The sequence below is a fragment of the Lissotriton helveticus genome, chromosome 1_1 (genome assembly GCF_964261635.1).
Source record: "Lissotriton helveticus chromosome 1_1, aLisHel1.1, whole genome shotgun sequence".
NCBI classification, from domain to species: Eukaryota; Metazoa; Chordata; class Amphibia; order Caudata; family Salamandridae; genus Lissotriton; species Lissotriton helveticus.
The window spans coordinates 86,223,224-86,239,118 of NC_136057.1; the positions used below are offsets into that span (position 1 = coordinate 86,223,224).

General features: G+C 49.7%; 1 long non-coding RNA gene across 1 annotated transcript in view; it reads right to left on the reverse strand.

The window, feature by feature from the left end:
• LOC144753268 (uncharacterized) overlaps positions 1-15,895 on the reverse strand; it is a 73,150-nt gene that overhangs the window by 344 nt on the left and 56,911 nt on the right. The gene's annotated exons all lie outside the window — the stretch shown is intronic.

A 15,895-nucleotide genomic window follows, 5' to 3' on the forward strand; every position in this document is an offset into this window, starting at 1 on the left:
TACTTTTATCTGCTTCTATTATCATTGCAGTTCGGGCTGGACTGTTCCCATGAGGCACAGGGTCAAGACTGATTTGCATATGGCCATGTCTGAACTGGGGTGGCATGGTGAGCAAAATAATGATGGATTTACCCAGATCTCTTGACTGAGGATGAATGTTTTGATTTGTTCTGCATTCCGTCCATCAATTGTGTGTCTTTTGCTCTATTATCATTGCAGCACATAAATTCTATACAAGAATTACGATGGTTCAATAAATAATGAAAATGCTAATGTTATGTTATTTTAATTTGATATCGCACACAAATTACCCCTAAGCAGAAACTACTTCAAGGAGAAATTTAGGATTGGTACGTAGAACCCCTCAATCTTTGTGAAGTTGAAAGAAAGGCTCTTGTATAGTTAATGCCTGAAGTTCATCAACTCTCCTTAGTGAGGCAATCGTTATGAGGAACTTTCCATGGTAGGAATTGTAACAGACATTTGTGCATTGGTTCAAAAGGCGGGCCCATTAGCCTTGTAAGGACTGTGTTTTTAAGTTCCACTCTGGAGCAGGGGGAATACTTGGCGGTATAACCCTTTTAAATCCTTCCATGAAGGCTTTAATCACTGGTACTCTGAAGAGAGATATGTGTTGCCTATTTTGCAAGTATGCAGCTACGACTCCCAGGTGTTAACAAATGGATGTGTAAGTTAATCCACATTACTATAAATGCAACAGTTAACAAATGATGTTCTGCACAAAAGCATCAAGATGATTGATATTGTTGTTGTTACAATAGGAAACAAAACGTTTCCATTTGCTGCATAACATGCTCTAGTGCTGGCTTACTAGCTTCTTTGAAATTATTCACATAGTCTGGTTGTAGTTGTAAATAACCAAACCTTACGACTTCAGGAGCCAAATGGCTAGGTTGAGTTCTCTGGGAATTGGATGTCTGAATTCACAATGGCTCTGAGTGAGGAGACAAGGTGTGAGATGTAGCTTTTGAGATGGAACCACTGAGAGTTCTAAGGATGAGAGTACCAAGGTTGACGAGAACATGTGGGGGCTATTAAGATCAGTGAGGGACATTTGTCTGAGCTTCCGAACTAGTAATGGAATTAGCAGGAGAGGCGGAAAAGCGTAAGCAAATATCCCTGACCAAATCATCCATAGGGCATTGCCTTTGGATGCTTGGTGTGGGAACCTGGATGCAGAGATTGGGCATTTTGCGCTGTGCACTGTGGCAAACAGATCTATCTGTGGAAAACCTCAGTTTTGAACGTAGGGAAGAAGAACTTGGGGATGAAGTTCCCACTCATGTATTTGCTACCTGTGTCTGTTGAGCAGGTCTGTAATCTGATGGTCTACTCCTGGGCGGTGTTCTGCTAGGAGATAGATTTTCTGGCGAATCGCCCAATCCCAAATGCTTTGTGCAAGGTGCGACAGCTGGAGAGAGTGAGTCCCTCCCTATTTCTGTAGGTAGTACATTGCTGTCATGTTGTCCGTGCAAACTAAGACAGTCTTGCCTACAAGTTGGGGTGAGAAAAGCTTTGAGTGCTAGGAACACTGCTAGAAGTTCCAGGTAGTTGATGTGGAGACGTTTGTGTTTGTCTGACCGCAGCCCCTGGACTTTGTAATGTTGAAGATGGGCACCCCAACCGGTTACTGTGGAATCGGGTCTATGAAAGGCCGCCCTTTTGCTAAGTTTTGAGGGTTCCACCACTGCAGCGAGCGATGGTTCCCGCTGTCTACCAACACTAGGTCGGGGTCGCAAATTGCGAGGCTCATTAATATTAATGAGCATCCCGCAATTTGCGAACCCATTGGGAATGCCAGCCCTACCAGGGATGGTGGCTTGCTGGGCTCAGCAGACCACCATGTCTGGGACTGCTTTTTAATAAAGCAGCTTTTTATTTCCTTTCTTTTTTTTAAATGCAGCCGGCCCTTAAAAAATATTTTTAGAAACAGTCACAAAGTGGAAGGGGTACCCTGGGGACCCCATCGAAATTGCGACTCCATTACCACCCTATTGAAGAGGGTGGTCACTTGCAAGTGTTTTGTGACCGCAATTGTGGTCTCAAAACATTCACACATAGCATTGCGGACGCAATTAGGAAGGGAGTGCCCCTTCCTAATTGCGACTTGCAATTCTTAAATAGAGAGTTGCAAAAAAACTGCAACTTGCTATTTTGGAATTGTACATGGCCAACAGTGATTTTGCATGTGCAAACGGGTTCAACGCAGGATGCCATAATTCCCAGAAGTTGCATGAAGACTCTGGCTGGTAATGATTGGTTGAGTTGAAATTGTAATAGTGTGGCCTGGATATTGTGAATCCTGGATATATTGGGAGTGGCTAGAGCATTGAGAGTGTTGATGGAAGCTCCCAGATAAGATTGCACTTGTGCCGGACACAGGTGAGATTTTTGTGCAATTATTGTAAAACCCAACTGGTGAAGTAGATGTACTGTTGTCTGATTGTGTCCTTGGTGAGAGAGAGGATGACCTGGGTGTCGTGGGCATAGGATACTATACTGAGTCCGTGCTGTTTGATGATGGTTACAAGGAGGGCCATGTAGATGTTGAAGAGCGTGTGGCAGAGCGACGATCCTTGTGGTACTCCGCAGTTGATTTCTGTGGGTTTGGAGAGGAAGGGTGGCAGTCTGATTCTTTGGGTTCTGCCGTTGAGGAAGGGGCGAATCCAGTCAAGGGCGGTTCCCTGTATGCCAGCGTCGTGGAGTCTGCCGGTGAGTGTGCGGTGGGAGACTGTGTTGAATGCCGCAGAGAGATCGAGTAGGATCAGAGCTGCAGTGTGCCCTTGGTCGAGCAGGGTGGGGATGTTGTCTATGGCAGCGAGGAGAGTGGTCTCAGTGCTGTGGTTGCTGCGGAATCGGGATTGGGAGGGATCGAGATGGAGTTTTCTTCGATGAATTTTGTTAGCTGGGCATGGACGATCTTTTCTGTGATTTTGGTCACGAAGGGGAGGAGGGAGGTGGGTCGGTAGTTCTTGAGGTAGGTGGGGGCGCTGAGGGATTCTTGAGCAGGGGTCTGCCTTTGGAATTGTTTCCTCTATATCCTCCTCTGTAGAAACCTCCAGAGGAAAAGGATTGGATGTTACCTTTGAAGGAGGAAGCATTTGAGCCTGAGGATGTTGTTTTGGACCCTGCTATGTAAAACGAGCGGTGAAAGGAGCGCCTATTGGATGGGGACTGGAGTGCTCCCATGGATTTTGCTACTTCAGTGTCCTTTTCCTTCTTTTCTAAGGCTTGGTCAACTACAGGACCAAACAGGTGTTCTTTGTCAAAGGGAGTGTTCAAAACGGGCTGTTGAACCTCAGGCTTAAACTCTGAGATCCTAAGCCATGCACACCTTCTAAGGAGAATGCTGGTATTGATCTCCCGAGCTGAGATCCTAAGCCATGCACGCCTTCTAAGGAGAATGCTGGTATTGAACTCCCGAGCTGAGATCCTAAGCCATGCACGCCTTCTGAGGAGAATGCTGGAATTGATCTCCCGAGCTGAGATCCTAAGCCATGCACGCCTTCTAAGGAGAATGCTCGTATTGATCTCCCGAGCTGAGATCCTAAGCCATGCACGCCTTCTAAGGAGAATGATGGTATTGCTCTCCCGTGCTGAGATCGTAAGCCATGCACGCCTTCTAAGGAGAATGCTGTTATTGATCTCCCGAGCTGAGATCTTAAGCCCTGCACGCCATTTAAGGAGAATGCTGGTATTGATCTCCCGAGCTGAGACCCTAAGCCATGCAAGCCTTCAGAGGAGAATGCTGGAATTGATCTCCCTAGCGGAGACCCTAAGCCATGCACGCCTTCTAAGGAGAATGCTGGAATTGATCTCCCTAGCTGAGACCCTAAGCCATGCACGCCTTCTAAGGAGAATGCTGGAATTGATCGCCCTAGCTGAGATCCTAAGCCATGCACGCCTTCTGAGAATGCTGGTATTGATCTCCCTAGCTGAGACCCTAAGCCTTGCATGCCTTCAGAGGAGAATGCTGGAATTGATCTCCCTAGTGGAGACCCTAAGCCATGCACGCCTTCTGAGGAGAATGCTGGTATTGATCTCCCTAGCTGAGACCCTAAGTCATGCACGCCTTCTAAGGAGAATGCTGGAATTGATCTCCCGAGCGGAGATGCTAAGCCATGCACGCCTTCTAAGGAGAATGCTGGAATTGATCTCCCGAGCTGAGATCCTAAGCCATGCATGCCTTCTAAGGAGAATGCTGGTATTGATCTCCCGAGCTGAGACCCTAAGCCATGCACGCCTTCGGGGGAGAATGCTGTATTGATCTCCCGAGCTGAGATCCTAAGCCATGCATGCCTTCTAAGGAGAATGCTGGTATTGATCTCCCGAGCTGAGATCCTAAGCCATGCACGCCTTCTGAGGAGAATGCTGGAATTGATCTCCCGAGCAGAGATGCTAAGCCAGGCACGCCTTCTAAGGAGAATGCTGGAATTGATCTCCCGAGCAGAGACCCTAAGCCATGCACGCCTTCGGGGGAGAATGCTGTATTGATCTCCCGAGCTGAGACCCTAAGCCATGCACGCCTTCTGAGGAGAATGCTGGTATTGATCTCCCTAGCGGAGATGCTAAGCCATGCACGCCTTCAGAGGAGAATGCTGGAATTGATCTCCCTAGCGGAGACCCTAAGCCATGCACGCCTTCTAAGGAGAATGCTGGAATTGCTCTCCCGAGCTGAGATCCTAAGCCATGCACGCCTTCTGGGGAGAATGCTGGAATTGATCTCCCGAGCGGAGACCCTAAGCCATGCACGCCTTCTGAGGAGAATGCTGGTATTGATCTCCCGAGCTGAGATCCTAAGCCATGCACGCCTTCTAAGGAGAATGCTGGAATTGATCTCCCGAGCTGAGACCCTAAGCCATGCACGCCTTCTAAGGAGAATGCTGGAATTGATCTCCCGAGCTGAGACCCTAAGCCATGCACGCCTTCTAAGGAGAATGCTGGTATTGATCTCCCTAGCTGAGATCCTAAGCCATGCACGCCTTCTGAGAAGAATGCTGGTATTGATCTCCCGAGCTGAGACCCTAAGCCATGCACGCCTTCTGAGGAGAATGCTAGTATTGATCTCCCGAGCTGAGACCCTAAGCCATGCACGCCTTCTAAGGAGAATGCTGGTATTGATCTCCCGAGCTGAGACCCTAAGCCATGCACGCCTTCTAAGGAGAATGCTGGTATTGATCTCCCGAGCAGAGATCCTAAGCCATGCACGCCTTCTAAGGAGAATGATGGTATTGATCTCCCGTGTTGAGATCGTAAGCTATGCACGCCTTCTAAGGAGAATGCTGTTATTGATCTCCCTAGCTGAGATCCTAAGCCATGCACGCCTTCTGAGGAGAATGCTGGTATTGATCTCCGAGCTGAGATCCTAAGCCATGCACGCCTTCTGAGGAGAATGCTGGTATTGATCTCCCGAGCTGAGATCCTAAGCCATGCACGCCTTCAGTGGAGAATGCTGTATTGATCTCCCGAGCTGAGATCCTAAGCCATGCACGCCTCCTGAGGAGCATGCTGGTATTGATCTCCCTAGCTGAGACCCTAAGCCATGCACGCCTTCAGAGAAGAATGCTGGAATTGATCTCCCGAGCTGAGATCCTAAGCCATGCCCGCCTTCTAAGGAGAATGCTGGAATTGATTTCCCGAGCTGAGACCTTAAGCCATGCACGCCTTCTAAGGAGAATGCTGGAATTGATCTCCCGAGCTGAGACCCTAAGCCATGCACGCCTTCTAAGGAGAATGCTGGTATTGATCTCCCTAGCTGAGATCCTAAGCCATGCACGCCTTCTGAGAAGAATGCTGGTATTGATCTCCCGAGCTGAGACCCTAAGCCATGCACGCCTTCTGAGGAGAATGCTAGTATTGATCTCCCGAGCTGAGACCCTAAGCCATGCACGCCTTCTAAGGAGAATGCTGGTATTGATCTCCCGAGCTGAGACCTTAAGCCATGAACGCCTTCTAAGGAGAATGCTGGTATTGATCTCCCGAGCAGAGATCCTAAGCCATGCACGCCTTCTAAGGAGAATGATGGTATTGATCTCCCGTGCTGAGATCGTAAGCTATGCACGCCTTCTAAGGAGAATGCTGTTATTGATCTCCCTAGCTGAGATCCTAAGCCATGCACGCCTTCTGAGGAGAATGCTGGTATTGATCTCCGAGCTGAGATCCTAAGCCATGCACGCCTTCTAAGGAGAATGCTGGAATTGATCTCCCTAGCTGAGATCCTAAGCCATGCACGCCTTCTGAGGAGAATGCTGGAATTGATATCCCTAGCTGAGATCCTAAGCCATGCACGCCTTCTGAGGAGAATGCTGGAATTGATCTCTCGAGCTGAGATCCTAAGCCATGCACGTCTTCTAAGGAGAATGCTGGTATTGATCTCCCGAGCTGAGATCCTAAGCCATGCACGCCTTCTAAGGAGAATGCTGGAATTGATCTCCCTAGCTGAGATCCTAAGCCATGCACGCCTTCTGAGGAGAATGCTGGAATTGATATCCCTAGCTGAGATCCTAAGCCATGCACGCCTTCTGAGGAGAATGCTGGAATTGATCTCCCGAGCTGAGATCCTAAGCCATGCATGTCTTCGAGGGAGAATGCTGGAATTAATCTCCCGAGCTGAGACCCTAAGCCATGCATGTCTTCGGGGGAGAATGCTGGTATTGATCTCCCTAGCTGAGACCCTAAGCCATGCACGCCTTCGGGGGAGAATGCTGTATTGATCTCCCGAGCTGAGATCCTAAGCCATGCACGCCTCCTGAGGAGCATGCTGGTATTGATCTCCCGAGCTGAGATCCTAAGCCATGCACGCCTTCTGAGGAGAATGCTGGTATTGACCTCCCTTGCTGTGATCCTAAGCCATGCACGCCTTCTGAGCAGAATGCTAGTATTGATCTCCCGAGCTGAGACCCTAAGCCATGCACGCCTTCTAAGGAGAATGCTCGTATTGATCTCCCTTGCTGAGATCCTAAGCCATGCACGCCTTCTGAGGAGAATGCTAGTATTGATCTCCCAAGCTGAGATCCTGTGCCATGCACGCCTTCTAAGGAGAATGCTGGTATTGATCTCCAGTGCTGAGATCCAAAGCCATGCACGCCTTCTAAGGAGAATGATCGTATTGATCTCCCGAGCAGAGATCCTAAGCCATGCACGCCTTGTAAGGGGAATGCTGGAATGCTGGAACCTTGCTGGTCCGAGTAACAAGCCTTTTTCGATTCCTGCGTGGCTAGCCAAGGCCTGTTTGCTTCAATCAAGTTGCCGACACTGCCAACAGCTAGAAGCCTGCGTGGGACAGCTCGTGACCGACTCCTGGACGTCTTCGACCCCTCGTATCCACGTGGCTGCAGAAAGAAGCTACACCTCGACGCCTGTTTGCACCCGACATCGCCTGGTTCCAATCTGGTTCCACGGTAGTCACTGGCTAGTGACTTTGAACATTGTCCCCTCTGCTTTCAGGTCTTCACCTCTTCAGATCCACCCTTGGATCCACCGGAACTCTTCACATCGAGCCGCCTGCAGCATCTTCAGCTCCAAGCACCATCGACCTGGGTGACGAAACCCGACCCTACTTCGACCCTATGCACCCGCTTCCTGTGGGTGAGGTAACTCAGCTCCGCCGGTGTTCCCACACTGGTACACACCTCTAGTGTCTGTGTCTGAAGTTTCATCCTTCTAGGTCACTCTGAAGGTTCCTTTCTAACTAACTTTGTACTTTTTACGCACCATAGACTTTGCATTGGTGAGTGCGTGCACTTTAAACACTGCACCCGAGTCCCGCGGGCCTTTCCCGACTTCTTCACTGTTAGTCCCGAACAGCTCCAGCGATTCCCCAGGCCCTAGGCCTATTTCCTGTCCAAGTGGCATCTCTTATACCACTTTCTAAGTATATGGTTTAGGTGGCCCCTAGGGCTCATCCATAATTGTGCAACTTTTGTGTATTTTAACTGTGTTTTGTTTTAACGCATTTGCTTCTGTGCTCATAAAGAGTATCAGGGATATTTGTAGTAATAAATCCATATATATTTTCAATATATATCTGTGTGGTGTCCTTTCATTTGGTATTCAAGGGATTGTGTATGGTAAAACAGCTTGCTTCACATGCCTTTACAGAGTTTAGCCTAAGACTGCTTAGTCCATGCTACCCCTAGGATAGCTTGTCTATAAGGTTGACTTTACAACCTGCACCATAAGGGTTGCTTGGCATGGTACAAGGTGATCACTAGAACTAGTGAGCATCATATACCAGGCCAACTTCTCACATTGGTGAGCAGCGGATTGGGATTTGAGCTTGCTGTTGTTTTACCATTACAATCTTTGAAAATATAATTTGAAAGATCATACAGGTACCTGATAGGTACACTAAAACAAGACTAGATATACTTAAGTTCTACTGAACTTAGTTGTTGTAGAGGATAGGGAGTAGCACACCCTGACTACAACTACTAGATAGGTTTTGTAGGAAAACACCAGTGTAGGTAGATTGCAACACATCCACCACACTAGAGCAATGTCTGGAGCAGAGGGATCCACTGGACCCATCTCTGTTGAGAGTGACCCTCCAAGGGCACCATCCAAATTTGCTACCTTTCCATTTAAGGAACTGAGGCAACTGTGTTCCATGAGAGGAATCAAAACAGGTCCTTCTCCTACAGCAGGACACCTCAGAGAGCTGTTAGACCAGTCTGAAGCTCTAAGGAACTCCAAACCAGGCCCCTCAGGGACTGGAGATGGAGGATCTCCCACTGAAGATGATAACCCTGATGCCCCTGCCCCTGTCGTCCAGATAGATGAGGAAAACCAGACCACTGGGAATACTCAGCCTGAGGAAGAAGAAGAGGGGGAGGAGGTAGAAGAAAGTGATTCTGATGATGATAGAGATAGCCAGGTGTTAGTCAGCAGGCTTAACCAGGCTAACCTAAGCTTATTTGGGACTGAAGGTGGGTCCAACCCATTCAGACCCCCAAATGGACTTAACCAGGAGCATAGGAGGAGGAGGAATCACTCAGGTGAATCCAATACTTCCCATGTTTCTAAAGGTTCTCATGGCAACTCCAGAAGGGAGTTGACTAGCCCTCAGAGAAGGGAACATGAGGCCAAAATGAAAGAGGCTGAACTTAGGATCCAGAGACAAGAATTAGAAGTTGCCCTGGCCAAAGAGAAACTTGCTAGAGCAAGGCAGCCTAGAGAGAGTGGATTAGATTCCACTGGTGGCAGCACTATCCCTAAGGATAAAGACAGGTCCTATGACAATAGAAACCTGAGTAAGATTGTGCCCCCCTACAAAGTTGGGGATGATATCCACAAGTGGATGACTGCACTTGAGAGAGCTTGCAAAGTACAGCAGGTCCCTCAGGAGCAGTGGGCAGCAATCTTGTGGCTCTCCTTTGAAGGTAGAGGCCGAGACAGGCTCCTCACAGTTAGTGATGGGGATTCTAGAAACTACCTGGTCCTGAAGAGTGCTCTGATTGATGGGTTAGGCTTAACCACTGAACAGTACAGGTTAATGTTCAGAGATACCCAGAAGACACAGACTCAGGACTGGTCTGAATTTGTTGAATGTGCCACTAAGGCTCTGGAGGGCTGGTTGCTGGGAAGTAAGGTTACAGACTATGAAGGATTGTACAATTTGCTTATGAGAGAACAGATTTTAAATAACTGTCAGAACCAGCAGTTGCATCACCATTTGGTTGACTCAGATCTAACCTCTCCCCAAGAATTGGGAAAGAGGGCAGACAAATGGGTTAGAACCAGAGTTAAGCAAAAGAACCAGAACCAGAACTAGGGTGGTGACCAAAAGAAAACAGACCAGAAGGGTGGGGAGCAGAAAGCTAAAGACCAGAAGTCTTCAACAGGGCCCCAAACTAATACTGAGGGTGGGTTCCAAACTTCCAAGAAGAAGAAGAAAGAAGGTCAAAGAAAACCCTGGTGTAGATTTTGCAAAAACACCACTCACTGGACAAGTGATTGTAAAACGGGTGGAGCCCCCAACACTGCAGCCCCTAAGGCACCTGCACCCACTAGTACAGTTAGCAGTGTTGGTCCTCAGACTAAGGGGGTAGTGGGTATCACCTTGGGAACTGATGGAGATTCTGACCTAGTCAGAGTCCCCACACAGGCTGTTCTGATTTGTGATGGGGAGATTAATTTTTCCCCTACTGTCAGTCCCAATAATTTGGGCAAGTACAGACAGACACCTTTAATTAATGAAAAAGTGGCTCAAGCATACAGGGACACATGTGTAAGCCTGGGCGGCCAGCTACGCTCCGTGCACGGAGTGCACGGAGTGCCGCCTCCTACGCATTTTGCGTAGCCGGCGTAGCCAGGCGGCACTATGCGCGCTCCGCAGACGGAGCGTAGCCGGCCGCCACCCGCCTCCCTCCCGCCCTCCCTAAATACATAAATAAATGTATAAAAAGCTTTTTAAAACACTTACCTTGTCTGCCGCGTCTCCGGAGCTCCCTCTCGCCGTCCCGCGATGCGCGCCGCCATTTCGGATCCTAATGCGCATGCGCGGGCGGCCGCGCATGCGCATTTCTCGTGAGGAATGCGCATGCGCGGCCGCCCGCGCATGCGCATTAGGATCCGATTCGGTGGCGGCGCGAACGGCGGGACGGCGAGAGGGAGCCCCGGGGACGCGGCAGACAAGGTAAGTGTTTTTAAAAGCTTTTTATACATTTATTTATGTATTTAGGGAGGGCGGGAGGGAGGCGGGCGGCGCGGAGTGGGGCTACGCGGAGTGCGCGGGTGGGCGTAGTTGTGCGCCCACTTCGCGTAGCTCCGCGGAGCCCCACTCCGCACACTACACCCAGCGATACACATGTGCCAGTGTCACCATGGTGACGCCTAGCTTTGTGGACCCTGGAAAGTACATACCAGGTGATAATTACCTGGTGACCAATGCCAGCAATGTCACTACTACACATAGTGTGGCAATTGTTAACTTTTCCTGGGGAGGGGTAACTGGCCTAAAAAGAGTTGTGGTTAGTGCTGATCTCCCAGTAGAATGTTTGTTGGGCAATGACCTAGAGAGCTCTCTATGGTCAGAAGTTGAGTACAGGACTCATGCAGAGATGTTAGGGATATCATCACATGTCCTTGCTGTGACCAGGTCACAGGCCAAAAAGTGCCTCTCTGAACCTCAGGTCTTGGATCCTGGAACAATGGACCAAGTACCTTCCAAGACAAGGAACAGGAGGGTAAAGGCTGTGCCTTCCCAAATGCCTACAAGTGAGGATCAGCCTTCACAGGAAGATGATTCTGAGACCCCTGAAGGAACTGTCCCTATAGAGCTTGAACCTGATCAGGTTGAGTTTCTGGGGACAGGGGGACCTTCTAGGGCAGACTTGGGGCAGGCTCAGTTATCCTGTCCTTCTCTTGAACCCCTCAGACAGCAGGCTGCTGCTGAGGCTGCTGGGAATGCTCAAGGTACCCATAAGGTTTATTGGGATGATGGGCTCCTTTATTCAGAGGGTAGAGACTCCCAAGCCTGGTACAACCAGGAGGTTGGTCATACCTCTGCAATTTAGGGGCTTCCTTCTTACCTTGGCACACGATATTCCCTTAGCAGGACACCTAGGCCAGAACAAAACATGGGACAGACTTGTCTGTCACTTTCACTGGCCTCACATGTCAGAAGATACAAAGGAGTTTTGTCGCTCCTGTGTAACCTGCCAAGCAAGTGGCAAAGCAGGTGGTTCCACAAAGGCCCCTCTTATACCATTACCTGTGGTGGGGGTGCCCTTTGAAAGGGTGGGGATTGACATTGTTGGACCAATGGATCCCCCTACAGCATCTGGGCACAGATTCATACTGGTGGTGGTGGACCATGCCACCAGGTACCCAGAGGCAATTCCACTTAGGACCACAACAGCTCCTGTTGTGGCCAGGGGCCTTACTTGGAGTTTTCTCCAAAGTGGGGTTTCCTAAGGAGGTAGTATCCGATAGAGGTGCCAACTTCATGTCAGGAAACTTGACAGCTATGTGGAAGGAATGTGGTGTTAACTATAAGTTCACCACTCCCTATCATCCACAATGCAATGGGCTTGTTGAGAGGTTCAACAAGACCCTAAAGGGCATGATCAAAGGATTACCTGAGAAGCTCAGGCGAAGATGGGATATCCTTCTGCCCTGCCTTCTGTTTGCTTACAGAGAGGTCCCACAAAAAGGTGTTGGCTTCAGCCCCTTTGAATTGTTGTTTGGACATCCTGTAAGAGGACCCCTATGTCTGGTGAGGGAAGGATGGGAGTTACCTCTCAAAAAGCCCAAGCAAGACATAGTGGACTATGTACTTGGTCTCCGCTCCAGGATGGCTGAGTATATGGAGAAGGCATCCAAAAACCTTGAGGCTAGCCAGGCCTTACAGAAAGCCTGGCATGACCAAAAGGCTGTCCTGACTGAGTACCAGCCTGGACAGAAGGTATGGGTGTTGGAGCCAGTGGCCCCAGCAGCACTCCAAGACAGGTGGTCTGGACCCCATACAATCATTGAGAAAAAGGGAGAGGTTACCTACTTGGTGGACCTTGGAACTCCCAGGAGCCCCCACAGGGTGCTCCATGTTAACAGGCTGAAAGCATATGTTGACAGGGCAGACATGGGCTTGCTCATGGCTACAGATGAGGGGCAGGAGGAAGAGAGTGACCCTCTCCCAGACCTGCTAACTCAGAACCCTGAAGATGGCTCAGTTGATGGTGTGGCCTTAGATGGCAGCCTCACTGAACATCAGCAACATGACTGTAGACAGGTTTTACAGTCATATCGACATATGTTCTCCCTGACACCCAGTCAGACTAACTGGTGTACCCATGTGGTGGACACTGGTGATAGTCTTCCTGTAAAGAACAAAATTTACAGGCAGCCTGACCATGTCAGAGACTGTATCAAGGCTGAGGTACAAAAGATGCTGGAGTTAGGTGTCATTGAGCCTTCAGAGAGCCCCTGGGCTAGCCCAGTGGTTCTGGTCCCCAAACCTCACACCAAAGATGGAAAGAAAGAGATGAGGTTCTGTGTGGATTACAGAGGACTCAATGCTGTCACCAGGACAGATGCACACCCAATTCCAAGGGCAGATGAGCTCCTAGACAAATTGGCTTCTGCCAAGTATTTGAGCACATTTGACTTGACAGCTGGCTACTGGCAAATCAGGTTAGCTGAGGAGTCTAAAGCCAAGACAGCGTTTTCTACCCCCAGTGGGCATTACCAGTTTGTGGTGATGCCCTTTGGTTTGAAAAAATGCACCTGCCACCTTCCAAAGGTTGGTGAATCAAGTCCTTACTGGGTTGGATGACTTTTGTGCAGCATATCTGGACGATATTGCTGTCTTTAGCTCCACCTGGTAGGATCACCTGGTCCACCTGAAGGAAGTGCTAGAGGCTCTGCAAAAGGCAGGCCTCACTATCAAGGCAACCAAGTGCCAGATAGGGCAGAGTAAGGTTGTGTACTTGGGCCACCTTGTGGGTGGAGGCCAAGTTCAACCACTGGAGAGTAAGATTCAGACCATAAAGGACTGGACTCCTCCAACTACCCAGACTCAGGTCAGAGCTTTCTTGGGCCTGACTGGGTACTACAGGAAGTTTGTTAAGAACTATGGGTCCATTGTGACTCCTCTTAATGATCTGACATCCAAGAAGATGCCCAAAAAGGTTCAGTGGACAGAATACTGTCAAAAGGCATTTGATGACCTGAAGAAGGCCATGTGCTCTGCACCTATCCTGAAGAGTCCTGACTACTCAAGAGAGTTTATTGTCCAAACAGATGCTTCTGAGTTGGGAGTGGGAGCTGTGCTTTCACAACTTAATGTAGATGGTCAAGACCAGCCCATTGCTTTCATTAGCAGAAGGCTGACCCCCAGAGAGAAACGTTGGTCAGCCATTGAGAGGGAGGCCTTTGCTGTGGTGTGGGCCCTGAAGAAGTTGAGACCATACTTGTTTGGCACTCACTTCAAGATTCAGACCGACCATAAGCCCCTCTTATGGCTTAATCAGATGAAGGGTGAAAACCCCAAACTGCTCAGGTGGTCCATTTCCCTACAGGGGATGGACTTTACAGTGGAGCACCGCCCAGGGACTGACCATGGTAATGCAGATGGTCTCTCCAGGTACTTCCACTTAGAACATGAAGACACAACTGGTCAAGGTTAGTCTAATGTCCCTGCGTTTGGGGGGGGGTTGTGTAGGAGAGTAGGGTCTGCTATCCTATGGTCACCCCAAATTTTTGCTTTTTGCTTCACTGGTTTATGACTTAATGTGGCTGTGGGCCTGCTAATCAGACCCACAGCCTGCTGTTCTCTCTCTAAATTGTTACCCATGTACTTTAGGTGCATAACGAAATTGGAACTGGTTCACCTTATTGCCCCCTGTAACAGTGTACCCAGGTACCCAGGGCATAGGTGCTTCCAAGGCCTACCAGGGGCTGCAGCATGTATTGTGCCACCCCTGGCCTGGCCTCCATATTTGACACAACTGGCTGAACACTCAGCTGGGGTAAGTCGGTGTAACCACCCCTTACTTAGGTGTAGTATGCCTATACCTAAACTAAAATGGACACATGTTCCTATCAGTCACTCCTATGGAAGGCCTCATCAATCCTGGAGGCAGAGTGCTTGGAAATATGTGAGATGGTGCTCTAGCATGAGCTGAGCCTGTCTGCAGCTTTCGGAACCATGTCCTTTAGCTGTTCCATGATATTGCCATACCATATACTCTTAAGTGCATTATAATCCTCGCGGTTAAATGCTATCTTAGGTTTGGCTTTATCAAAACATGTCGAGTAAGGTGTCATACGAATTGGAATACTACCCCCTCACCAGTTCTGGCAACGGGGGTAGCATTCCACCCTTCTAGAGGGATACGACATGTACCTAGCCTGAACCCCGGTTAAAGTTAAACAGAGCCGTAACATCACAAAATGGATGCTGCCACCACAGACACAAGTCTGACCTCCTGCTGCTGGGAGTCCTTCCAGCGAGGGAAGCTTGGACAAAGGGTTTCCTGCCTGGGGAGGTGCTAGCACCACCCCAGACAGGATTTTGTGTATTGGGTAGGACAGGGCTGAATAGAATCAGACATGCCTGGGGCACACAAGGTGTCCCTGTGCATAGGCCAGTTCAAACCGGTGCTGGGGCTTTCCAGCCCCAGTCCTGGCGCGAAACTGGACAAAGGAAAGGGGGTGTAACCACCCCCCTTCCTGGTTCTACCCAGAGGAGGGACCTAGTAGGTGATCCGGCCCCCCAGATTCGAATAAGAGTGGGAGCTGTGTCCTGAGACTTCAGATCATCCTGAATCAACTTGAAATACAGAAGAAGACTGGACTTCGACATTCTGCTGCTCAGAAGACGGAAAAGAATCTCCCTTGTGGCCAAGGAGTGACCACCCTGTTCACACAGGCACCATCCAGCAACTCGACGTCTGCTTTGCCGCCACCTCCCGCCGGAGCCCGAGCCCAGAGCCTGACAAGACCCAGACTCCCAGACTTCTCACAGCCCGATCCACAGTCCCTGCAAAGAAGGGACCCGTGGAGGCACCGAGAGACGTGGGACCGGACCTCTTGGAAGACCCCCTCGACGCTGACTGCGCAGCATCAGAGGCACCCTCGACGCTGTGCTTTGGGGTTTGAGAAGCCCCAACCTCGAGCAGCCCTTGCACCGAAGATCAGCCCCCCAGCATCTCCACAATCTGCGTGGGGCCCTTTTGCATTGTGCCACTCGATGCGCCTAACCGTCCACTTGCCACGCGGCTAGTGGCCATCTTGGCGACGAAGCCTACAACTTTCACTGCAGGTCTGGTTGCTCCAGACTTGCCCTTGCTCCTGTAAAAGGGAGCACCCGCTCTGACCTTGCTGGTCCGAGTAACAAGCCTTTTTCGATTCCTGCGTGGCTTGCATTAGCCAA